Here is a 26,331-nt window from a genome sequence, read left to right as displayed (position 1 = left end):
ATTTGTCGTCCTCCTCTTGTTCTGTTATTGCACCTCTTGATTTTATCTTTGTTCCTATGACTGTTAAAGAAGCCCTTTCTCACCCTGGATGGCGTAATGCTATGATTGAGGAGATGAATGCTTTAGAGGACAATGGTACTTGGACCTTGGTAAATTTACCTACAAATAACAAGGCTATTGGGTGTAAATGGGTGTTTACAGTTAAAGTCAATCCTGATGGGTCCATTGCCCGATTGAAAGCCTGTCTTGTTGCTAAAGGATATGCTCAGACTTATGGAGTGGATTATTTTGATACCTTTTCTCCTGTTGCTACTTATAATTGGCCCCTTCATCAGTTAGACATCAAGAATGCTTTTCTTCATGGGGATCTTCAAGAGGAAGTTTATATGGAGCAACCGCCTGGCTTTGTTACTCAGGGGGAGTATGGGAAAGTTTGCTATCTTCATAAGTCTCTGTACGGGTTGAAGCAGAGTCCTCGCGCCTGGTTTGAAAAGTTTAGTCAGGCAGTTGAGAATTTTAGTATGAAGAAAAGTAAGTCTGATCATTCTATTTTCTTCAAGCACTCTACTATCGGCATCATTTTGTTAGTTGTGTATGTTGATGATATTGTCATTACAGGGAGTGATACTATAGTGATTTCATCCCTTAAATCCTTTCTCCACACTCAGTTTCATACCAAAGATTTGGGAATGTTGAAATACTTCTTGGGTGTTGAGGTAACAAGAAGCAAGAAGGGAATATTCTTATCTCAAAGGAAATATGTAATTGACTTGTTGTCTGAGACGGGAAAGTTGGGAGCTAAGCCATGTAGCACTCCAATGGTTCCTAACTTACAGCTCACAAAAGATGGTGAATTATTTGAAGATCTTGAGAGATATAGAAGATTGATTGGAAAGTTGAATTATTTTACTGTAACTCATTCAGATATTGCGTATTCAGTTAGTGTGGTGAGTCAGTACATGTCCTCTTCAACAGTTAATCACTGGACAACTGTAGAACAAATTTTGTGCTACTTAAAAGGAGCACCTGGGCGAGGAATTTTGTATGGCAATCATGGTCATACTAGAATTGAATGTTTTTCAGATGCTGACTGGGCAGGATCCAAGGAAGATCGAAGGTCTACTTCAAGCTATTGTGTATTTGTTGGAGGGAATCTAGTTTCATGGAAAAGCAAGAAGCAGAATATTGTCTCACGTTCGAGTGCAGAATCGGAATATGAGCTATGGCCAAGTCTGTGTGTGAAATAATGTGGATATTTCAGCTTCTGACTGAAGTAGGTCTTAAAACTTCAGTACCAGCCAAGTTGTGGTGTGATAACCAAGCTGCTCTTCACATTGCATCTAATCCTGTTTTTCATGAACGAACTAAGCATATCGAGATTGATTGCCATTTCGTTCGTGAAAAGATTCAGCAAGGTTTGATTTCCACAGGTTATGTGAAAATAGGAGAACAACCGGGAGATTTCTTCACGAAGGCTCTTATTGGGGTTAGGGTTGATTATCTTTGTAACAAGCTAGGCATGATTAATATTTATGCTCCAGCTTGAGGGAAGTGCTACAAACTGTATGATTAAAATAGGAAGTAAATACTAGGGAGATATGATTTACCTTGATTGTAGGACTGATCTGTAGGAATTTGATTAATCTTCTTTCCTAACATACGAGGGCAGTTGCCTTATAATTAATTTCTTAGAAATACTAATGTTGTCCCTTCACTGGATGGATTTTAATGCATGAACATAGGTTTATTTCTTTAAGCATGAAAACGAAAAAAAATGAAATATTCTCTACATACAGGCTTGGGTGTCTTTGCCACAACCTCTGGTTGCAATGCAATTTTGCATGGTTATCATTAGATAAAATTTATTTTTCTTCATGAAAGTTTTTTTGGGTACATTCTTTATGAATGTTTTGATGTCTGTTTAATATATCTTTGGGACCCATAGCCTCTATATATCTAGGTGCCCCCATGAGGTTCCTCTTTACCCAGACAAAAGTATTGGACCAGCCAACCATCACATGGCTCCCAGCCGATACCATCATTTCCATTCCTCTTAAGCCGAATCTAAAACAAAAAATAGTCAACTCATCAAATGCCATTGTCTTCTTATCATCATCACTATCATCTTTTTTTTTTTTGATTGGTAAAATGTCACCATCTTTCACATGATTGACATTCTTGTATCATTTTGGACTTGGGTTGAGAATCTTATCTCCACCTTTACTCTCACCTTGATGTGATTTCAGTGAGTACGCAATGAATTTTCTTGTAAATGAAAAATTAATTTATAAAATTCGAACTTGTTTCTAATCTATATTCTCATACAAGTATAGATATTATTTAATAATATATACTTCTCCGAGTTTAAAGAGAATATGGATTTTGTAGTCCTGGTTATCTGATCCAACTTAAAATTGAAAAAGACAAATCTTGAAACTCATCAAGGCCCTCTTGTTAAGTCATCTATTTTGCTTGGGATATTCCATTTTGGGCCTTTCCCACCCACTTATTTTTGTCTAAAGCTGTGCTTAAATTGGGTAGTGGAAATGTGGGACACAAATTAGTAGGGGGTTCAGTTTTTAGCTAAAATTGCGGTAATCCTGGAGATCATCTTTATTTGCCATTAAGCTGTTCTCTTGTCTGGTAACTTCATTCCATTCTTCTCTTTCCCATGTTTGAGAAACCATACTGACAGGTTGGGCATGATACCCAGATAAAAGCAAGGGCCATGGCTGGACAAGGTGTTAGACACAGAATTTATGCTAAAAATTGTAGTGTCTGACAAGACATGGCACCCCTGCACAGGTATCTGGGTGTCATAGTGAGTAGGCTGTTGGCTTTGAGGACCAAAAACCACTTTAAGGTATTTTAATGATGCAGATGCCGAGAGGTGTACCCGTTGCAACAGTTGCAATTAATAATGCAACGAATGCAGGGTTGTTGGCAGTCAGAATGTTGGGCATTAGGGATGCTGATTTACAAGCAAGGTTAGTTACTTCTTTTTACCCCTTTTTCATCTATGATAGAAATTCTGATAAGTCATATGGTATAAGATTAATTACTTTAACAGTTTTTTTCCATATTTTTAGTGTCTTTATATTGCACACAGGATGATCCAATATCAACAGGACACAAAGGATGATGTCTTAAGGAAGGCAGAGAAGCTTGAAAACGATGGTTGGGAAGCATACTTGAATCCTTGGTCTATACACTATATAAGCTCCCTCCATCGAGCACTGCCTTTTATTTATTACTAGGAATGACCTCCGTACGGGACCATTAATCTGAATTGTTTCAATTTTTTTTTATTATTTATATTAAATATTTAGGTTAGGCTTTATATTTGATTTAAGAGATTTACCATGTTTTATCTAGAGAATAGCCCCATGCTAAGGGGAAACTACAATATCATTTAATTTGAAATTTACTATTTAATTATAAAAAATTAAATCAGAAAAATTAACATGGGTCTTACATCTTTATAATTGACAATCTATTCTAACCTACTTTGTTTGAAAATTACTATTAATTTATGTTGTTTTTAATATGATTTAAGAGATTAAATGAGGTCTTATTTGTAAGAGGTAATCCACTTTATTTGGTAATTACTATTATTTGATAAATTTATTTTTAAAAGCTAAAGGTTAAGCTTCCAAAAAAAGTTGAATCTAGTTTGGTACTAGGTTTACTTGTTTAGTCATTTAATATTTTTATTCACACCATTTGTATGAATTGTTTAGTTATTTTTATGAATTTCATTTATTTTTATTTTTATCCATTTAATATTTTGAATATTTTTAAGTTAAATTATTTGTTTAATCCTTACTTTTGAAACGGTTGTGTTCGAATAAAATTTAGTTACTACTATAACACTTGAAGTGACCACTTTTTAGGGATTAGGATGTTAGTTGTGAATTTTAAGAGAATGGAGTTATCACTTTTTTGTGAGTGGATAGACTTTTTTAAGAATTCGAGTTTAACCTCTTCTAAGATTCTATTTGTTGAAATTTTACAATGCCACGTGCCCAAAGGGTGGAGGTTGTTGCCTGAAGACCTTCCTATATATATATATATATATATATGTACAATAGATGTATTCTTGCACTGCTAAGTTTGCAACTCACCATGAACGGTGAATGGAGGTGGTTGATGAAGGGTGATTAGGCGCGACCTAGCGAAAGGGGGACACGTGGACACGACCTAACTAAGAGGTGACAGCTCAGACTCGCAAGTTTAGTTCAAAACAATTGAGCTCGGGTATTCATTCACCTCGGCACAGGGTCACCTCAGCATTCAATCCAGTTCGAAACTAGAAGACCGAAGTATCAGCTCAGGGCTACCGATCAGACCCCATGTAACGATTGTGTTCGAATAAAATTTAGTTACTACTATAACACTTGAAGTGACCACTTTTTAGGGATTAGGATGTTAGGTGTGAATTTTAAGAGAATGGAGTTATCACTTTTTTGTGAGTGGATAGACTTTTTTACGAATTCGAGTTTAACCTCTTCTAATATTCTATTTGTTGAAATTTTACAATTCCACGTGCCTAAAGGGTGGAGGTTGTTGCCTAAAGACCTTCCTATATATATATATATGTACAATAGATGTATTCTTGCACTGCTAAGTTTGCAACTCACCATGAATGGTGAATGGAGGTGGTTGATGAAGGGTGATTAGGCGTGACCTAGCGAAAGGGGGACACGTGGACACGACCTAACTAAGAGGTGACAGCTCAGACTCGCAAGTTTAGTTCAAAACAATTGAGCTCGGGTATTCATTCACCTCAGCATCAAGGCACCTCGGCATTCAATCCAGTTCGGAACTAGAAGACCGAAGTATCAACTTAGGGCTACCGATCAGACCCCTTGTAACGATCCCAGAAGTCTCTCCAATAGACTTCGGACCTTACGGGATTACGTAGCGTAACGGCAAGCCTAATCCTCTCCCCGCCCGGATTGAGCGGAATTGATAATCTTTATTAGTTGATAACGTTACTCCCCAATTAAAGCGGAAATAGATCCCATCAGGACGAAGATCCTGGAACCGATTCGCAAAACCAGTGAGGGTTCAATTATATAAAGGCACCAACCCCAATGACACAAGGGATGCGTGACTTTTCTACTCTCTAGCTCTCTAAGCTCTCTAAGCTTTTCAGTTCGCATCAGTTTACTGACTTAAGCATCGGAGCGACCTCGCCGGGCTAGTCACCCCGGGTTCTTTGATCCTTTCTTGTAGATTCACTTAGCTCGCCGCCCGATTGGAAGCCAAATCATCCTCCAGCAGGGAGTAGTCAGATCGCACAACATCAATTGGCGTCGTCTGTGGAAACTCGATAAAAAAATCATCCCTCTTACAAGTTGTCAACTTTCTGAATCAATGGCATCTTCCAGTCACGTCGGGCAGAGCAGCGAGATAAACATCTCCGGGGGGCAACCTCAACATCCTTCAGTGTGCATTGGTCAGTTCACCATCCCGCTCACTGCGGCTGGAATCCCAACACTAACCATGCCACAAAACACTACACAGGTGAACACCCCACAAAAATGGTAGGCACAACCATTTTTGAGCCGTCTGTGGTTCCCCTGGAGTTGAACAGTCACAGTTCGATGACCTGGTGCAGTGTGTGCGGGCCATTCAGGTCCAAATGCAATAGGTCCAATAGTTTCAGCAATACGAGCAGTACGTATTCTACCAGTAGTTCCCCTCAGTGCTGCAGAGCTAGCAGCCAGTTCCACCTCGGCACCTGGTGGTCCAACAGAACCAGAACCAACCTCGCATGAACCAAGATATCACTCAATCTCACCACCGAGGCGAAAAGACTTCCCAAGTCCTAGTTCATCCTAGAAGTCAAGTCTCACATCGAGTAAGGAGAGACGGTCATATCACTCAACTTGCTTCACAAGGGAACCTCAGAAACAAGTCTGAGGATACTTAGCCCAATAGGGCTAATCTTCCTCGGCGTTTGCAGCAAGATGGGTCGCTTGTAGGTAACCACTTCGAGGTTTTGGGTCTTAACTCAAAGAAGGCCTCTCTGTCCATGATAGCCAGCCCTAGAATCCCACGAGAAACTAGGAGTTACCTCGCAACAGAACAGTATCGGAGCATACCAAGATCAGTAGCACCAATGCCAAGCCGATAAAGAAGCAACAGCGGAGGTGTTGCGAGGCACACCGAACTTCAGCCCAAAATAGCCAACTCGTGAGGCCGAACCAACAACAAGAACAGGCTAAAGGTAAGGAGGAAGCGAGCTCGGTAGCTACAAAGGCAGCTCCTCCCCTACTTTTCGAGTCGTCTCCCCTGTCTCTCGAGCTCTTGGCAACCTCGATGCCCAAAGATTTCAAAATTCCTCCCCTGGACAAATATGATGGATCTTTTGATCCTAATGATCATGTGGACTCATTCCAATCCCAGATGCATCTAGCTAGGGCTGACGAGTCTTGCATGTGCATGGCTTTCTCCACCACTTTCAAGGGGGTAGTTCGGACGTGGTACCGGAACCTCACGCCGGGATCGATCAAGAGCTAGGCGTAGTTCATGAAGTTATTTACCTCTCACTTCATCACCAGCAAGAAGTGCTTGAGGTTGTAGGAGAGTCTCCTCAATGTAGTTCAGAGAGAATGGGAGTCAATTAGAAGCTACATCAAACGCTTCAACGATACTTGCCTGCAGATCCCCGACTTAGACCCGGCGGTAAGACTAATAGCAGCCAAGAAAGGCATAACTCACAGAGAGTTTAAATGGCATGTGGTGGCCAACAAACCTAAAGACATCACAAAGTTCCTCAAGCTAGCTGACTAGTTCATCGGAACCGAAGAAGAGATGAACCAGAAGACTGACAACCCGACAGAGAAAAGAAAAAGAGATAGTGACAACACAGGTAATGACGAGCATAAAAGAAGAAAGAGTAAGTCCCCGAGTAGGGGAGGAAACAAGTCTGGGAGTCGATCTCCTTCACGATCTCGCAAGTCAGGTCGGTGCTCCAAGACCCCACCTGTTGAAAGGACGAGCTACACACCTCTCAACGCTAAGCGAGGAGAAATCCTAATGGCCATTAAGGACTCCTCCTTTGTGAAGTGGCCTTCTAGGTTGAGGGGAGATCCAACAACAAGAAACAAGAACGTCTACTATCACTTTCACAGAGACCATGAGCATAGTACGGAGAACTACAGAAACCTCCGCGACGAGATAGAGGAGCTCATCCACCACGAGTACCTAAAATACTTTGTATAGCAAGAAGAAAGAAGCCACGTAGATCGACAAGCAGATTGACAGGGTGACCAGAGAAGGAATGCCCCTGAGTCCAGCAACAGACAGAATGAGCAATCGCCAAGGTAGTTGCCCGAAGAGAGACTGATCTATGGGGAAGTCAATATGATTACTGGCGAGTCCATCATCGCAGGGTGCACTTCATCAGCCGGACGAACCTCAGTCTGCGAAGTAGAAAACGAGGAGCAGAACCCGCCGAAGCGACCCTGACTTAAAGACTCGATCTACTTCACGGAGGATGATGCGTGCGGGATCCAATATCCTCACAATGACGCTTTGGTGATAAAGCTGAGGCTAAACGACTTCGAAGTCAAGCACATCCTAGTGGACTCGGGTAGCTCCCCTGGTAGGCTTCAGCGGCGAAGAGTTCAAACCTCTCGGATGAGTCTCAATACTTGTAGAGGTCAGCACGTGGCCGAATATCATAAGGTTCGAGCACACATTTTTGGTAGTCGCAACTCTCTCTCTCCTTACAATGCCATAGTAGGTCAGCCCATTATGCACGCCCTATGTGCGGTAGTATCCACCTACTACTTGGCAATGAAATTCCCAATGAACTATGGAGTGGGGGTTGCGCGAGGTAACCAGCTTGAATCTCGCAATTGCTACGTAGCCGCCCTCAAGGGGAAAACCAAACTAGCAGCTGACATTGAGCTCGAGTGACCAATGGAGTATGCCGATGAGCGAGCTACACCAACAGAGGAGACCATCCACATCCCGGTCTCAACTGATGGATGATTCAGCCAAGACTCTCCAGATCGACGTTTCGATTGAGGAGCCACTTCGCTCTCAACTGGTAATCTTTTTATTAAGAAATTTAGATATATTTGCTTGGCCCGCGACAAAAATGCCTGGAATAGACTCTAAGATTTTAACTCGCAAGCTAAATACCGATCCCTTAGTGAGGCCAGTTAGACAGAAAGTGCAACCTCGCCTCGAAATGCTGGAGGATAGTCGATGAAGAGGTTGGGAATCTCTTAGCGACAGAATTCATCTAGGAAGTCCATTACCCGAGCTGGGTAGTAGACCCTGTTCTGGTAAAAAAGGCTAATGGCAAGTGGCGCATGTGCGTCGATTACACCAACCTGAATAGAGCCTGCCCAAAAGACTGCTTTCCGTTGCCCAAGATCGACCGCCTAGTGGACGCGACCTTAGGGCATGAGTTGCTGAGCTTCCTAGATGCCTACTTTGGTTACAACTAGATCAGGATGGGCCCTGATGATGAAGAAAATACGACATTTATAACTGAGCTCGGGTTGTATTACTACAAGGTCATGCCCTTTGGATTAAAAAATGTCGGGGTAACCTTTCAAAGACTTGTAAACAAAATTTTTTAGTCGTTAATCGACAATAAAGTTGAGTGTTACATTGATGACATGGTCGTGAAGACCCAATATTCAAAATTTTTGCTAAATGATTTGCAAAGTGTTTTCCAAATTTTACGAAAATATAATATGAAATTAAATCCTAACAAGTGTGTCTTCGGGGTCACCTCGGGTAAATTTTTTGGCTACATAGTCAACCGATGTGGCATCGAATCCAACCTGAAAAAAAATAAAGGCCATCTTAGATATGAGACCACCCCGCAAATTAAAAGAGGTTCAGAGGCTGAATGGCTGGATAATCGCCCTGAGCCGCTTTATGTCCAAATCGGTAGATTGTTGTCTACCATTTTTTAAAGCCATAAAAAATAGTAAAGACTTCAAGTGGACTATAGAGTGTCAACTCGCATTCGACGAGCTAAAAAGATACTTAGCTAGTACCCCAGTTCTAACCCGACCCGAGGAAGGGGATATTTTAAAGTTGTACCTCTCTGCAAGCGATGAGGTGGTCAGCTCGGTATTGATCAAAGAAGTAGATCGAGTCCAACGACCCATCTACTATGTTAGCAAAGTTTTGCAAGATGCTGAAACCAAGTACCCGGAAATCGAGAAACTAGCATACGCGTTAGTCATAGCAGCTCGCAAGCTTCGCCTGTACTTCCAAGCCCACACCATCATCGTCCTCACCAACAAGCCTCTGAGACAGATCTTGCTCAAGCCCAAAGTGTCTGGCAGACTGATGAAGTGGGCCACCTCGGCGTACAAACCCTATGATGTCTAGCCCACCTCGGCATATAACAACAAGTTAATCCCATTTGAGGTCAGGCCCAATGGCTCGACACTAAGGGATAACTAACACCTAAGCGAGTGTTACCTCTATTAAGAGTTCGGCTCGTTAGCTCGACAGTTCGGGGTAACCAACACTTAGAAAAAAAAATCTACTTTGGTTACCCCTACTTGTAGTCCAGCTCATTATCTCGACAGTTCGGGGCAACCAATACTTAGAAAAAATTCTGCTATTTGCTTTAGTTCACCAGTTCGGGGGTTATTTACACTTAGAAAACTTTTGTATAAAGAGATCCAAAATACTTGTATTTCATTAAAGAAAAGTTTTTGAGTACAGAAAGAAGAAGAAAAAAGAGAAACTTTTACTATGAACCGAGCTCGGAGGCTCGGGGTATACATCATAAAGACCCAAGAAAAAGACAAGAATCATGTATCCGAACTACTGGGCAGGTCAGTCTCCATGCGATCCTCCTCTATGTCCTCTCGACCTAACGGGCCCACCTTAGGGACTTCATCATTGCATTCCTCTTCGGAGGAGTCGAGTTCTTCGTTGGCCTCCTTCACCACCTCGGGAGTGAGGTTAGACATAGAAACAACTCCGAGATCCAATTCGGGAAACTTCTGCTGCATCAGATATTTACACAGCTTGAAGCCAGATTGGTAAGAGCTCGATCCGTACTCGACCTGGAGATTGTGGAACTCTGGAGACTCCTTGAAGCTTTCAATGGCGCGCTCTCTCTCCTCAACTCATGCCTCTCTTATTGCGGTCTCGAAGATCTCAGTGCGCTCTTTGATCATCGCATCGAGGTTCTCATTCTCGCGTTAGAGCTTCTCCTTCTCAGTCAATGCCAAGATCATCTTCTGTTGACTCTGAGCTCCCTTCTTAGCCCGAAGAACCTCACCCTGAGCTAAGTCCAACTCACAGTAAAGTTTTTGAGCATTCTCCTTGGCTTCCCGAGCTCGCTTTAGGCGGACCTCGGACTGTTAGACCAACGAGTGAATGGTGGAATTCACCTGACAAAAAGAAAGCAGAGGTAAGTACCCTTAAAAAGCGAACAAGGAAGGGAAGAAAATGAAGTATAAAAGTAAAGCACTCACCACCATATAGTAGTTAGCAGCTCGGCCTCCGAGCTGGCTTGTAGGCATGTCAACCCACTCCAAAACTTCGGCGGGAAATACAACATCCTTACTCTTAAGGAGCCCGAGCCGAGGGATCATCATGCTCTCCTTCGAGAGCTGGGGCTTGGGCACGAAGGTGCTCTCCGATTCGCGAGGCAGAACCTCTTCGTCCTAGTCTTCGTCCAGGTCCACGATAGGAGGCTCGGGACGGACCTCCTCTTCAGAAAGCTCAGCAGAGATCAGCTCCGGCACAGCGACCTCGGGTGGGACGGGGGCAGAAGGACTAGCCTCCCAGCGAGACTTCTTTGAGGCCTTCCTTTTTTTCCCTCTTTGGAAGCTCTTTAGAAGGTTCTCCGCATCAACCTTTGGCATGGCTACTACAAGGAGAAAAAGAAAAGGTTAGTCGCAAACTAAAGAAAATTCAAAGTAATAAAGAATATGAGCACTAAGGTGGAGGCCTACCAAGAGGGCTCAGCCCAGCTCGCACAAGCTTCTCCTCGGCCAAGAAATCTCTCATCTCTAGGCCGAGGTCCCTCCAGGAGTTAATGACCACCCTAGTCTCTGCATCTAGCCTCACCCCGGTGTCTTTAATAGCCACCCGCTAGTGATTCGAGAAGGGCCACCCCTTGGGGTTTCAAACAAAAAGTATCTCCTCTTCCAGGCCGGTATTTTGTTCGGGTTGCCGAATAGGATTTTGAACCCGGGGTGAAGAGAGATATAGTAACTCTGACGGACCTCCTCGCGCAAACAAGCGGAGTTCTTTTTGATTGAGTAGATCGAGCTAAAAACATCTAAAGATAGAGGTTGGTTATACTCATGGAATAGGGAGATGGTACCTACTACAGTTCGGATGGAGTTCGGGTGTAATTAGTCAATGGTGATGTCAAAGAACTTAATTATTTCTATAATGAATGGGTGAAGTGGGAAGCGCAACCCAGCCACAAGTTGCTCTTTGAAAACCGCGAGCTCATGGTGACCATGAACCCAAGGGTACCGACTTAAAGGAATATTGAAAACTAAGTTATCGAGAAGACGGTAACGGGCTACCAAGGACAGTAGCCTGTCCGAGGTCATAGTGGAAGGCCTGAAGTCATCAGGATCCCGACCCCGAGAAGAAGACGAGACCCCCTCTCTGGAGGTCGGTCCCTCCTCTCGAGTTATAGGATCCTTAGGCCGAGATGGCCCGACTTCGGGTAAAGAGGTTTCTCCTAAAGGACGAGGGGGGGAACTACATAGCGAGGAGTTGACCTCGCCAACAGGAGTCGAGGACTGCACCTCGGGACCCTCAAGCCCACTAGAGTCACTAAGAAGCCTATATGTGCTAGACATATTGAGACAAGAACAGGAAAGGAGAACAAAGAAAGGAAGAAAAGACGAACTCACCAAAAAAGACAAAAATGACCTCAGAATACAAGGGTAGAAGTGGCGAACTGAAGGACTCTGACGCGACCTCGAGAGATCTCAATCACAAGATTTTTGGTGAAGAAGAGGGCCCCTTCGGCCCTCTATTTCTAGTTCACGGCATGGTGATCAACGGATGAGACCTGCTCGATCCAATGGCTCTCATGAAAACCGGTTGCACGACATCCGAGGACAAAATTGGTTGAGCGTGCTCTTTGACGTCTGCAGAGTTTATAAACAGTGTGGCGTCCACGCGTACCCGGGACGCGATCTGGGTCATTTCGTGGTTGAGCCACACGGTTGAACAGGCCCGACCAGTGGTTAGCTCTTTAGATTGTCAGACCCCGCACCAAATCCACCTAGAACGTCTACGAATGCCTCGCGGCGAGTTGGAACCCCTGGTACGAGGAGTGGGGGGAAATTGATGAAGGGTGATTTGGCGCAACCTAGCGAAAAGGGGACACGTGGACACGACCTAACTAAGAGGTGATAGCTCAGACCAGCAAGTTTAGTTCGAAATAATTGAGCACGGGTATTCATTCACCTTGGCGTAGGGTCACCTCGGCATCAAGGCACCTCGACATTCAATCTAGTTTGGAACTAGAAGACCGAAGTATCAGCTTGGGGCTACCGACTCAGCACCTCTGCATCAAGGCACCTCACGGGATCACGTTGCGTAACAGCAAGCCTAATCCTCTTCCCGCTCGAATCGGAAGGAATTGATAATCTTTATTAGTTGATAATGTTACTCCCCAATTAAAGCGGAAACGGATCCCATCAGGACGAAGATCATAGAATCGATCCACAAAACCAACGAGAGTTCAAATATATAAAGGCACCAACCCCAATGACACAAGGGACGCGTGATTTTTCTACCCTTTATCTCTCTAAGCTTTTCAGCTCGCATCAGTTTACTGATTTAAGCATCAGAGTGACCTCGCCGGACTAGCCACCTCGAATTCTCTGAACCTTTCCTTCAGATTCACTTAGCTCATCGCCCAACTGAAAACCAGATTATCCTCCAACAACGAATAGTTAGATCGAATAAGACATCTAAGTCTAAACAAGGACCATTGCTGCAAGAGTTCCCTTTGTGTTGTGAAAATAAAAGAACCACATTTTGATGCCCCGGGCCTTGAGGCCTGAACTGATTCTTACCATTTTCTATATCAAGTCAAAGAGAGAATTTACTTGTACGTCTACAATCGTTTTGTATTTATTGCTTTTTTGGGTGAATACGAGTCACTTGATTAAAATGGAGAGTAACTATAATTGCCTTTTTCGGCGCTTAATTTTGGGAGACAAATTATGAATATGCTGATTTAATTGATTTTGAGCGTATTTGGAGCATTGAGATTCGTGAATATGGTTGTACAGATCCCAGGAACCCAAGGCTCAAATTATTATTATTATTATTTTTATTATTATTATTATTATTATTATTATTATTAATTATTATTATTATTTGATGAAAACACAAAGAGCTATACAAACCTGGAGTAGCTCTTCCCCACGAATCAGTTATGCAAATAGCTCTATGATTATTGAGAAAATTACTTAGATGAAAAAACATGACCATCTGAGGAATGAATAATAATAATGCTACTATGATTATAAAAAACGTATTGAGATGCACTTTTTTTAACAGAACAAAAAAACATACCAATCTAGACGGTTTGAATTGGCTTTTGCTTCTGAGCTATGGACTGAAAAACAAATAGGAATCATAAATTGTTATGAGAGTTTGATAAAAGCTTCTTTTAAAAATATAACAAAAACAAATTAACAGTCTAATGCCAAAACATTCTTAAGCCTATAAGCCTGATTGGGAGGGTTTTGACGTGGAAAAGCTTTTGGTTTCGTACACACGGTATATGAGTAATGTCTGGTGAAAACCCCAGAAGGCTTAATTTATCTGTATTTCACCAAAAAATAAATAAATAAAAGAAACCATATTTCAGCCAAAAAGAAAATGACTTTCCCATGAAACTTCTTTTCATGGCTTCTCCAAAGTATTCAACAAAAGTGATTGTCAACCAAAGTTTCTTTTATTTATTTTTGGGTATTTAACGCAATACATTAATACTTCTTCTCTCCAAGGTAGGTGATAACTGGTATCTGGACTCATTTGTATCTTCGCCGGGACTCAACCAAAGGTTCAGTCCTCCCAAATGGCCCCTAATATTAAGATTGAATACTTTGAGGGTTTAAAAGCATAAATCGTAAAGATTAACCAAATGCAACCTTATTTTATTATTAAAGGTTAGAATACCTGCAGGGAAGGGATTATCTAGCAATTTTGCCACAATTTCCTGGCCCGTCAATTGCTAAACCTTTGTTTCCTTTCCAATTAAACACCCCTAAATTCCAGTTGGAAATGCGGTCATTTAAATTTTATTAACCATTATCATTTGTTTTCTTTTTATTCATCTATAAAAAAAATTTGTAAATAAAAAAAAAAAAAGAGCTGTTGTTAATGTCTTCGGATGGAATACCATTTGCAAACCAACTCCAGTTCATGCTTTCGGATGGTCATGATTTTACTGGTTTTGAAATTTTAAAAATACAAAAATTGCATGTCTTCATGGCCAGACAACTTAAGATGAATCTCATTTCCACTTCTCTTTCCGAATCCATAGCATAGCCTGATATAATTAGCTATATGGTGATATATGATGATCAATTTTTTTTTAAGACTCGGTTTGGAAGGAGTATAAATATAAATTTGTAGAGTGTAAATACATACAAAATAATAAAAAATATAAGGTTTTGTACTCTACAAATTTACATTTGTACTCCTTCCAAACTGAGCCTAAAGAAAAAAAGGAAAAATCCTGGTTCTGTGTTCCTATATTCAGACAACAAAAATAGAGAAGTGCAAAAAGAATGGAGGTCATCCCCTTTTTATGTGATGTTGTTCTTGTAGTGCAAAGCGTTGTTTTCAAAATCAGACTGGACCGGACAGTTAAACCGGAAAACCGGGAACCGGCCACCTGATCGGTTCTGTTTTCCTCCAAAATCATTTTTTCCCTCAAAACCATTGATTTTGGTCAGCAAACCGTTGAACCGGACGATTAATCATTCGAACGGTTTTGACCATTTTCTAGTTTTTTTAATTTTTTTGTCAAAATGGGCCGAGCGTTTGAGAACTAATGTGTTTCAGTCCATTCATTGCATCAGCATTTAGGTAGAGCCAAGAATGAGCAGCCAATTCCTATAAGAATATTCAAACACCATGGTCGTCATCTTCAATCAACATTGTGGTGATGTCTAATGTGGTTAGGGGTGGCAATTTTTCACCCAGTCCATTGAACCCACCCAGCCCACCCTGTATCTAACCCGCCCATTTACTTGGTGGGTTGGAAATGGGTTGATCACCCAACCCAAGGTTGGGTTGGGTTGTGGATAACCATTGGATTAACTACTACAAATATAAGTGTTAATTCCTTAGTTTTTTTTTTAAGTTTTCTTCATTTGAATGAAATAATTTATAATTAATGCATTAATTTTTTATTAATTATTTATTAAATTTAATTTTGTCTTGAATCAACACAATTCACCCAATTCTACATAAATCCAAATCAACTTGACCCAAGTCTCGGCCAGCTCAACTTGGTCTAAATATGAACAGACCCGACCTGGGACAGGCTAATCTAGCTCGCCCAGATCCGAAATGGGTCCGATGTGATGGTCGGTAGATTCTTACTTTGGGTATGACCAGTATTCACACAACCCAACCCGATCAAGATCGGGTACGATTCACTTTTATTGACCCGTTTTGGGTCAATCGATTCGGGCCAAACCTGTGTACAAACCTGATATGGGTCAGTCCAAGTCAATCCACCATTAACTGAATCAGTTCGGTCCAATCCAACCGAATCGATCCAAATCTCAATGGTTCAACCACCCTTGATGTGATTAGCTCGAAGACAATCCATAGTTCAAGTTGGCCTGACCGGTTTGAACCTAAGTGGTTTGGTCAAACCCAAAATCAAACATAGTCAAATGGCTTTTCCACTTGTGTAAAATATCATGCATGTAATGTAATTTGAACCTTCACCATTTGTGTAAATAGCAACAACTATTACCATTAAGCTATGACCAACTTATTTGTGAAGAGAGAGTTAGTTTATTTTTTAAGTACATAAATATAAGATTAATGGGTTTGGGTAGGTTGGATCGGGTTATAGCGGATTTGGGTTGAATCCAACTCATTTAATTTTATATAACTGGGTTATTAATGGGTTGACAGGTTTGATGGATTGGGTTGAAACTCAACACAAACCAAACCCAATCCAATCCACCCAATTGCCACTAGATGTGGCATAGAAAATTCAAATAGCATTTGAGATGTTGCTTTTTTATCAATAAAATATTGGGAAATTTAGAATTCAGTCCACCTCAGGAATATTTATTAGGTTTTTGGGTTTTGTTTATCAATACCTCCACTTATAATTCACTATCCCCCTGAATTTTGATTCATTCCCCACCTGTTACTGTTCCACTTGTAGAAATTGTAAAAGTTTTATGGGGTAGACTGAACAATAGAAATATTAACAAGTATAAAGCATTTGAAATGTCTGATCATCACACGTCTCAAAACCATACATAATCTTAATTCATTTCTTCTATTTGTTTTGTGCTGTTTTCCGGATTAGCATTAATGAACCATGATAATGTGTACGGGTCCAAGTCAGGAGGGCTGAGCTAGGTTTAAGTTCAACCCAGGCCCAACCCAAATAATTGGGCCAAAGGCCTGAGCCTAGACCTAGCGTAAGGTCAAGCCTGAATGATTATCCAACCTGAGCCTAGCCCATACTGCAATTTGATGCACTAAAATCGGGCTAAGGCTTGAAAAATGTATTCATATATATGCATGTATGCATGCAAATATCTCTATCATAAGAAAAAGCCAATGAAAAGTTTAAACCGAAGAATGGACCGGCTTCTTTGTAGTAATAGATGAGAGATTGAGCAGTGTCTGGAATTCTAAGGATCTGTGTATTTAATTTAGGTTTTGTGGATCACCTAAACGCGGGCGAGTCAAACACAGACGTTTTACTGGAGGCAGGAGGCCAAGTCAAACACATACAATATTGCTTTCCAGGTATATGATTGGGTCATATATATTATTTCAATTTCCGGCGTTTAAAAATCGTGGCCCTCACGGAAGTAGTCAAATCCATGCTTTCATACAACAGTTGTAGGTACACCCGTAACGATCGAGTCATACATATGGTTGAATTTCTCTAATTAAGATCATCAGCAACCCCAGTCGTTGACGCCTCACGATTTTTATTTTGTTATTTTTTTAGTTTGGTCTTCATTATTCATTATTCCAATATACAGTTGGGATATGCTGTGGGACATATATGTAAATTCTAAGAAATACAGGATTTATGTGTTTTAAAGCACCCGTAAGAATTTATAAATAAATTTACAAGTATAAATAGTATATGTTTATATCTATATATATATATATATATATATATATATATATATCAGTTTCTTCCGTTAATCACCAATTTTTTTTAGATTAATCAAAAATCAAACTGATCCTTCAGTTTTTTAAAAAATACTGAACCAATCAATTTAACTGACCAGATTTTTTTTTGTTTGAATTGATTTGTTTTTCATTCGATTTTTCGGTTTTTTTATGAGCATCCCTAGTTCTAATAGTAAATATAATCAACAACCATGGGGCCGGAACAATACGCTAAAAAAATTCTACCAATTAGACGGCTATGATTACTTCATCTTTTGTTTGAGCTTTGACCCACAGCAGTGCAGGAAAAAAATACAGACTAAAATCAACCTTGATTTGGCGACCAAATATCCATGTGAGAGGTAAACTTAGACCGTCCGGATTCAAAGTAGAAGCCCTGAAAGGCTGAAACGCGGACGGGAGGAGTCAAAGCAATTGTCCTCCTACACAACCCATGTTGGCCAGGTCAACAATTAATTCCCGTTGTTTTCCGAACGACACAAACCTAACCAGTATATTTAAACTGTTCTTCGTTACTCGCTCTCACCATCTGATCACAGCTTATCAACTTCCAATCTTTTCTTCTTTGGGCACAGAAGAACACCAACAGAAAGAAAAGAAAGGACGACCAAAGGGCCTGCATAGACAGAAGATTGAAAGCGTACAGACGGAGGAAAAAAATAAACAAAACAAAGAAATCTATACACAAGAGATCGAGATGGGTTTTCATGGAAGAATTCCCTTCAATATTGTATTGCTCGTTTTCTTGATTATATTGACGATGATGATGAGCCTTCTACAAGTTGCAGAGATGAGGCCTTTGGAAGGAGAGCAAATAATCACGAAGAAGAAAGATGGGCTCTTCTCTCACTCCCTCCAAAGAGGAAGAGTGCCACCCTCTGCTCATTCTTCTTGCAGCTTCTTCCGAACCACTGGTGGGGGCAATTGCCCTATACACAGATGAATTATATTAATTTCGCTGGTTTGCTCATGTGTAAGCTAGTCTGGCATTTTGTACACATGCATCATTTTGGCACCGATCGAGGCTTTCTGTAGATAATGGGAGTGATCAATATATAAATGAATGCAAGTTCTTTATGCTGTGTTTGATTGCAGTGAAATTTTATTTGCATCTGTATAATGCATGGGAGTGCAAATGAAAAAAATGCAAATTCTCGTTTAATTTTGTTTTTGGTTTTATTTTGTTCGATTCATGTCTTAATTTACTTCATTTCTACTGTAATCAAACAAAATAAGCTAACATTCGAAACAAAAATAAGTCAGGATTTATACTCAAATCATTTACACTGCCACAGTTTTGCATCATCCCAAATTTATTTGCATTGCAACCAAACACATCTTTAGTTCCATTATCGGTTTGTATGCCAGAGAACGTAACAATGCAAATGAAAGTGGAAGTGACGTCATTCTCTCACCTTAATTAAACAAGTTCATCCTCATCCTTTTCTTGCTTGGATCAGGCAACCATTTAGTCTGCTCATGGGATTTTGTGAAATATTTTTCTTTTTATTTTTCAATCCGTTAAGTAGCAAACACTACCAAACATAAGTTTGCACACAGATCATTCAATGAATATTATAATGCATTTTCAACAAATCATCCCACCTCAGTACAGTTTCAAACACTGAGAAAACCAAAACCAATACGTGAATTGCCTGTATGCTCCTAGTTTTAGCCTTTGAGATTTCTATTTTACCTAATAAAAGTTGAGTTTTGTGTCTTAGTCTTGGGCTTACAAACGACCACCCACAAAATAAAACCATAAAGTAAAGGTAGCTTGTAGCTAGTTTGCCATCTCAAATCAACTCTTAACTCTTATACACCATTTCCTCTTTTCCTTTCTTGACCTCAACAACTTGTATAAGATAAGATACAAGAACTTATTCTTACATTAAAATCACTAATTCTTTTCTCGACCTCTTTTTTTCTCTCCAATGAAAGAAGAAGAAAGAACAAACTTTTAAACTCTACACAAAAAAAATATATATTTTATATATAAAATTCATCTTAACCTAAAAAATGGGCCACAACAACTATTAAATTACAACCTAATATAATGATTAAAAAATAAGACACAATCCCAGCACTGAACACTAAGAAACACAAAATGAGATGAAGATCAATAGTAGTGGAGTTATTGTACCTTCAAATTTGAAAAGATCAAAACCCAAACACATGGTGTAGCAACAATTGAGCAGAAGAGTGAACGAATTCTCAGAATTAGTGTCAATAGAAGTAGTAGTAGTGCCAAACACCTCAAAATTCTTACGAATCTGGAAAATTCTCATAATGAATTCTAAGAATCATCTAAAGTTGATGCCAAACAGGGCTGTGTTTTGTCCACATATACTATAATGAATAATTATTTTTGAAAATTATATATTGATTGTTTCATAATTTTCAAAAATAAATATTCATCAATAGTTCTGTACAGATTTTAAATTTGCTACAAATCTTATGACTAAAATACTTATACTTTTATTTGAAATACCACTTCTGATCACCTCATTTAATTACACCTCATTAAGTCTTATATTTGAGACATCAATATATACTATTCTCTATCATTAAATCTCATATTTAAGATATTTTTATTAACAAATTCTATTAATTATATTTTTTTTGTTTTTTGATCAGCCAAATTCTATATCCAATGCTTTTAACAATATAAAAATCCATATTATTATTTACAAATAATAGTTGTTTTTTCCTTCTTTTGTTCTCTTTTGGTCTCCCATGAATGCCTCTTGGGTTTAGCATCAAAATCATCAATCATCAAACATAAAAGGTAGGCACCCCATTTGTAGATAATTCAATATCCATGTCTATAGGAGTTTGGGAATCAAAAAAACTTTAAAGCCTGTTTGGTTCACATGCATAGGGGCCTAAAATCAGAATCGGAATGGATCATTTCGTTTCTAACTGTTTGGTTGGATGGAATTAGAATCTCATTCTCATTCCTAGTGGAATAATGGCAGCATTTCCTCATTTGAGGGAATAGCCATTTTCTTCCCCTCCATTGAGAATAAAATCTCATTCCAGCTTATTCCAATTCCTATATGAACCAAACAAACTATGGGAAATAAACCATTCCAATTCCAATTCCAACTGCCAACCAATGGTGTTCAGATGAGCAATGTAAAACAAACTCGCATGTCATGATCGATTTACATGCCAATTGATCCTGTGACTATCATCAAATCAACAATGTTTTCAACTCATTGTTAAGCCATAACCATTGACTTGGTTGGAAATCCATTAACTCAAGCGGGTGAACCTTTGAACCGTTTGACCCAATCACGGGTTACATGGTAAAATGTATTAAAATTTCCAAAGGCCATAACTTTGAGCCTCGCTATGAAACTGAGGTGATTTTTTTCTTAATTTTAGATAACTTTTCAAAATCTTTGTGTTCCAAGATATTTGGTATTTTTGCAAAAAAAAAAAAAAAACTTTTTTAACCTCAATTTTTTTTTATGTTTTCTCATTTATAAAAAATAAAAAACTGAAATTAAAAAAAAAAGTATAAGTTAGACCTGATCCGAATGGTTCAACTTCTGAACCGCGACCCAGAGGGCAAAATGGTTCAGCCTCCGGGTCGATTTAAACAACATTGCAAACCAATATTCCCTCTTTTCAAAATTGTCTAGGATTTCTTAAACCTATAAACATGTTGTTTTTGACCTACCTTACGTATATAATGCATCATCAATTGCATTAATAAGGCTCTGTCAACTTTCTAATTGATTTAAAATATTAACACCTTCGCGTTCAAGCCGTGTTTTTGATTCACACTTCGATTAAACTCGGAATCACGGACCAGTAATTCCATCTGGGCCAAGTCAAGCTAGAATTAAAAAAAAAAAAAAAAGAAAGAAACTTCTCTGCCCTCAATCTCCAGCCCATGCGGTATATATACGACCCATACATCTTCTCTTCTACACGCAGACAATAGAGATCAAAATCACAGAAAAACACACACACACAGGAGAAGAGATCCGCATCAAACACAACAAGATTATTCATTTTACAAAGTGATGGGTTTTCACACCAGAAATCTCATCACAAGAGTTTTTATTCTCTCGACCATATCCATCACGAGCTTTCTACAAGTTTCAGGAATGAGGCCTTTGGAAGGAGAAGAATGGATGACGAAAGATGGTGTTCCGTTTGAGTCACTCCCGAGTGGTCGAGTGCCAACGTCTAATCCATCTGGTTGCTCCAACATCCCTCGAAATAGTCCCGGAAATTGCCCACTGAAAAAGATGAACTTCGCCGGCGGCAAGGTTGCTCATGCGCCACCAGCTTTTCCTGATGCGATCCTACATTTTGCAGCGGCTTCAGTTGCCAACGAGACCCGACAGCAAGATCCAAGCTCTTGATCTTCTTTGATGTTAGATTCCATTCCGTCGCTGTAAATTAATACGAGAGATCATATCAACAGCAAACAAAGCAAAGTAAAGCAAAGCGGCAGCCTCTCCCCTTGGACCATTAATTTTCTCTTTTTTCTAATTTATGCTCTGAAGCAACAGCCATTACAGATCTTGTCGAGGTTGCGAACCCATGTATCAATTGTAACTGATGTTACAGTGGATGACATCAAAATGACTTCTTTGATATTTTCTTCTTAGAACGGTTAATTATGGCTTCCTTTTTGTTTCGGGTTTTCTGTGTGTAAATTGAGGCTGTACTGTACAGCTAATTTTGTTGACGTTTGAGACGTTCGGATGGCTCAGAAAATAAAGAAATAAGAGTATGAAACTATGAATTGAAGTAAAAGAGTCTTTCTAATTAGTTTTACAGAATGTGCGGAAAGAGGTCCTTTTTTTTCCTTGTAGTGAAAGACGTCAATCATATTTTAACAAATTAAAGGAATATTTTTAGGCTGCATTTGGTATAAATACTTTATCTCCTTTTTAACAAGGAATGCCAAATGCAGCCTTAGTGTTGATCAAATTAATTAATTAATTAATTAAATATTGTGATTCCAAAAGCGCAAGTCAAGTTGACCAGATTAATTAGTGACAATTTGGTAAGAAATCGGCTACTAAAGCCATGAAATCTACTTCGGCTTCCGTCAGGTTAGAGCAGCCTTTACACAGCCGTATTTATGTATTTTATTTGATGGAAGATATTCTCAATGTAAGATTGCAAATGGCGGTTGGAGCAATGTAGGCACGGGCTTGCCTTGAGGGAAGCCAATCTCAATGAAATCGGCTTCAATACTCACAAGACCATATTTTCATACTGTTCTCACAACCTTTTACAATTTTGTATATTGAAATTTGAAAATATCTCTCCCTAAAAAAGCATACAAGTATGAAATATTCTCGGCTGAAAATGCTATACAAACGGTATGAATACAGTCTTGTAAGCACTGAAGCTGATCGCTAAATTGTGGCCTTTCATGCGTTGTTGTGGCTCCACTTTACCCCATTTCATCCAATAATAATCAGCTTTAATTCATATTTGAGCTTGTGAGGACTTTCAGCACAGTAGATTTCGGCTTTTTAAGGTGCGCCCCACCAGGAACTGCACTAATATTTGGGGAAAAATAAGAATATAAAGGAAATGGTTTTCTTAGTGCATGAGATGAGTTTTAAGCGAAGAATTCTTTCAATGTATTATTCATTTTCTCAATTATTTTGACGGAGTGCTTTTCACAAGTTGCCGATAGACGACAGCTTTGGAAGGAGAAGAGTGAATGAAGAAAGATTTGATGGTGCTGTGATTCAATCGCTCCAAAGGGATAGAGTGTCATCCTCTGGTCATCCCCCTTGCATAGTTGCAGATTCTTCTGAGTTGGCGGCCGGGAGCCCTCAAGGATGATGAAATCCATGCACCATCCTTTGATGTAGTGCGATCTGGTGCTCTCTGCCGGCAAGCAGCTCGGATGATGGGCTAAATAGGTCGCTTGGTCAAGCTGCAAGAGAGAGGTAATCAGAGTGTCTAGGTTGCTTTATTTAGGGTGGGCACTCCAATGCTTAAATTAGCAAAGTAGATGTTTAATTGCAAGAAAGCAAGAGAGAGAGTATTACGAGAATTAAATCTCACATAACTCTTCTATGAAAGGGGATGTCTTTATATAGGCCATCAGTCATGAGCTCCACGAAGCGTGTCCGAGATCTCTCATCCATCTGGTTTGGAGTTGGTTTCATGCCTGGAAATGGACTCTGCGTAAGTGGGTAGTGCCTATCCAGTCACGTCTGAAGCGGGTAGTGCCTATCCAGTCACGTTTGAAACGGACAGGGTGATAACCAGCTCTTCAGACGTGGCATCATGATCTCAAGAAAGTTGGTGGCAACAGCTCACTCGAGGAAGGAGCTCACCTGTCGTGTCATGCAGGCCGCTAAGTGAATCACTACCAGGTCGATGAAGGCAGGTTGCCTCTTATGCCAACCTGACATCATCTGGTTTAACAGCAAGTCATTCTACCGAGGTGAGGCCGAGGAGTCGATGACAAGGGCAAGGTGTCTATCGTGCTTTCAAAATCTACTTACATGGTACTGAGTTATCGTTTGACAGTTTTATGGAACCACGTGTCACGATATCACTAGAGGGCTAAATCAGCCCTCATCATCCCCCATTTCACATCCACCATTTCGCCATTTTCTTTCAACATATATGCAGGTTAATTTTATGAACTAGTTCACGAATTGTGCTATTGAGAATTAATCTTATTTATACTAATTGTAGCTGAACTTCTAAAAGATTTACGGAGGTCAAAAAGTAGTATCAGGTAATCCATAGGCTTGAATCTTATTTACATGTAGTCTTCCTCAAATTCGATCTCTTTGTATCTTCAACAAGTATCTTGAGTGCCATTAAAAGATAGAGCAAGTGAATGTGACACATATTGAGAGAGGGTGCTTTGGGTGGGTGTATTGGGAGGTAGGGTTTGGTAAGAGGTGGTATATAGTATGAATGTAATCTCTCTCTTATCAAATAGGCTGAGTTTGAATGCGGTGGAAAAACCCAGTGTATAAAAGTTAGTCAATGGAAAAATCCCCTGTATAAAAAGTCCATCGGTTTAAAACTTTATAGACCGTTGGACATTTTTGAAGTGAGAATAGATGTAAAATTGATGTATCATTTACATTGATTTAAGATGAAAAAGTCAAAGGAAAAAATTGTTTACATTGATTTTCGACGTGTACTTTATATTTCAAACAAATAGCTAAAAAAGTGGACTAGGTGTAGAGTTTTACATTAGTATATTTTTACACAGGAAACAAATGTGTATAAATGCGAACCAATAGTGGAATACATTGACTCACATTTACACCCCAATCAAATGCAGTCATAGTAAATTTCATCTCCTCTAACACTATAAGCCGAACCACCTACATGTACATCTTTGGGTAATCGTTTCCTCGTGTTATCTCTTGTTTCTTTCGATCCATTCTTTTGTTCTTGCTTTTCTTGAATGTTAGTTCTCAACAAACTTGGTTTTTTTTGGGTTATAATTCTATGGTTTATATATTGGGCACTAAATTATGGTATTCTTGCAGGATCCACATCAACTCCACTTGATTTCTGGAAATCATATTGAGATTTGCACAAGGATTCACAATGCAAACACGTGGTATGAATGAAAGATATTAAAACACTTGGATACGCTAGGAAATGCATAAAATTTACATAAATACATTAATACCACTAAATTTAAAGTTGATTTACATGTGAATAAGGTATAAATACATGAGAAATAAACATTTTAATAGGTTATATGAATAACAACATTGCAATCAACAATACAGGGACTCTAAAACATGCACATAACTAGACCTGTTCATGGGCCGGGTAGCCCGACGGGCTAGCCTGGCCCCTGGATGGGCTTGAGCATGTGTTTTAGCCCGCGGACTTGACCTCAGGCCTAAAAGTCCAAACTCGACTTTTTTACAGGCCAGGCTCTGGATTTGTTAAAAAATCTTGGCCCAATTTTTCCTAAATTGCCTAACCCTAACCCTAATTACTTAAAATTTTTCTTTTCATTCTCCTTTCTCACTCTCAGAAGCGGCTCTCATTTCTCCCTCTTAACTCTCAAAACCAACGAACCCAGTTGCACCTGCGAACTCAGTCACCAGCGGCTGGCGCCACTAGAAGTAGTCATCTCTCTCTTCGGCGGTGATCTATCTCTCTCTCTCTCCAGCCAGCACCGTTTTTATCTTCTTTCTTCTCATTCTCAGTTCTCTCTCATCTTAGAACTAGGTCTTCTATCTTCTCAGTTCTCTCTCCAACTGGCACCACCAAAACCCAGGTGCACCGTTTTCATTCTACGAACTCAGGCATCGGCGGCTGGTGCCACCAGATCTAGATCACCTCTCTCTCTCGAGCGGTGAGTTCTCTTTCTCTCTCTCTCTCTCTCTCTCTCTCTGGCCAGCACTGTTGTCATCTTCTATCTTCTCACTTTCTCAGTTTCTATTCTAACTCTCAAACTCCTAGGAGTCGACGAACTCAACATGCACCATTCTCTCAATCCTCAGAGGGCACCGACGCTCAGACTCCCAGGTCGGGCTACGGGCTCAGGCCTGGGCTTCGGGTTTTTTATAAGGGTCGGGCTCAGGCTCGAGCTTAAAAAATTTATGTTAATAAAAAGCAAAAGGCCAGCCCAGCTCATGAATAGGTCAATACACAACATACAATAACAATCACTTATAACTTTCAATTTTTATTAAATTCTTAGGAAATTTTATTTATTTAGTATTTTTAAAATAAAATTGTTTTATTATACGTATAGTTTAAAATAAAACATATAACTCATTTAAGACAAATTAAATAAATTATTTTTATAATTTTCGTTTATATTAAATTATTGGGGAAAATTAAAATTTAATTATTTATTTCAGTTTTTAAAATTATAACTTTCAATGTTTATTAATTTTTTTGGGAAATTTTATTTGTTTAGTATTTTTGAGTAAATAATAA

The 26,331-nt window shown here is 39.7% G+C and overlaps 1 pseudogene; it reads left to right on the top strand.

The window, feature by feature from the left end:
* The window catches only part of LOC148878901 (phosphoribosylaminoimidazole carboxylase, chloroplastic-like), a 48,403-nt pseudogene extending 45,140 nt beyond the window's left edge, over positions 1-3,263 (top strand).
* Positions 3,264-26,331: the final 23,068 nt, after the last annotated feature.

The sequence above is a fragment of the Nelumbo lutea genome, chromosome 1, assembly GCF_056320005.1.
Source record: "Nelumbo lutea isolate HS-2025 chromosome 1, American lotus-T2T, whole genome shotgun sequence".
Taxonomy (NCBI): Eukaryota; Viridiplantae; Streptophyta; class Magnoliopsida; order Proteales; family Nelumbonaceae; genus Nelumbo; species Nelumbo lutea.
This window is presented reverse-complemented; position numbering and strand designations above follow the sequence as displayed.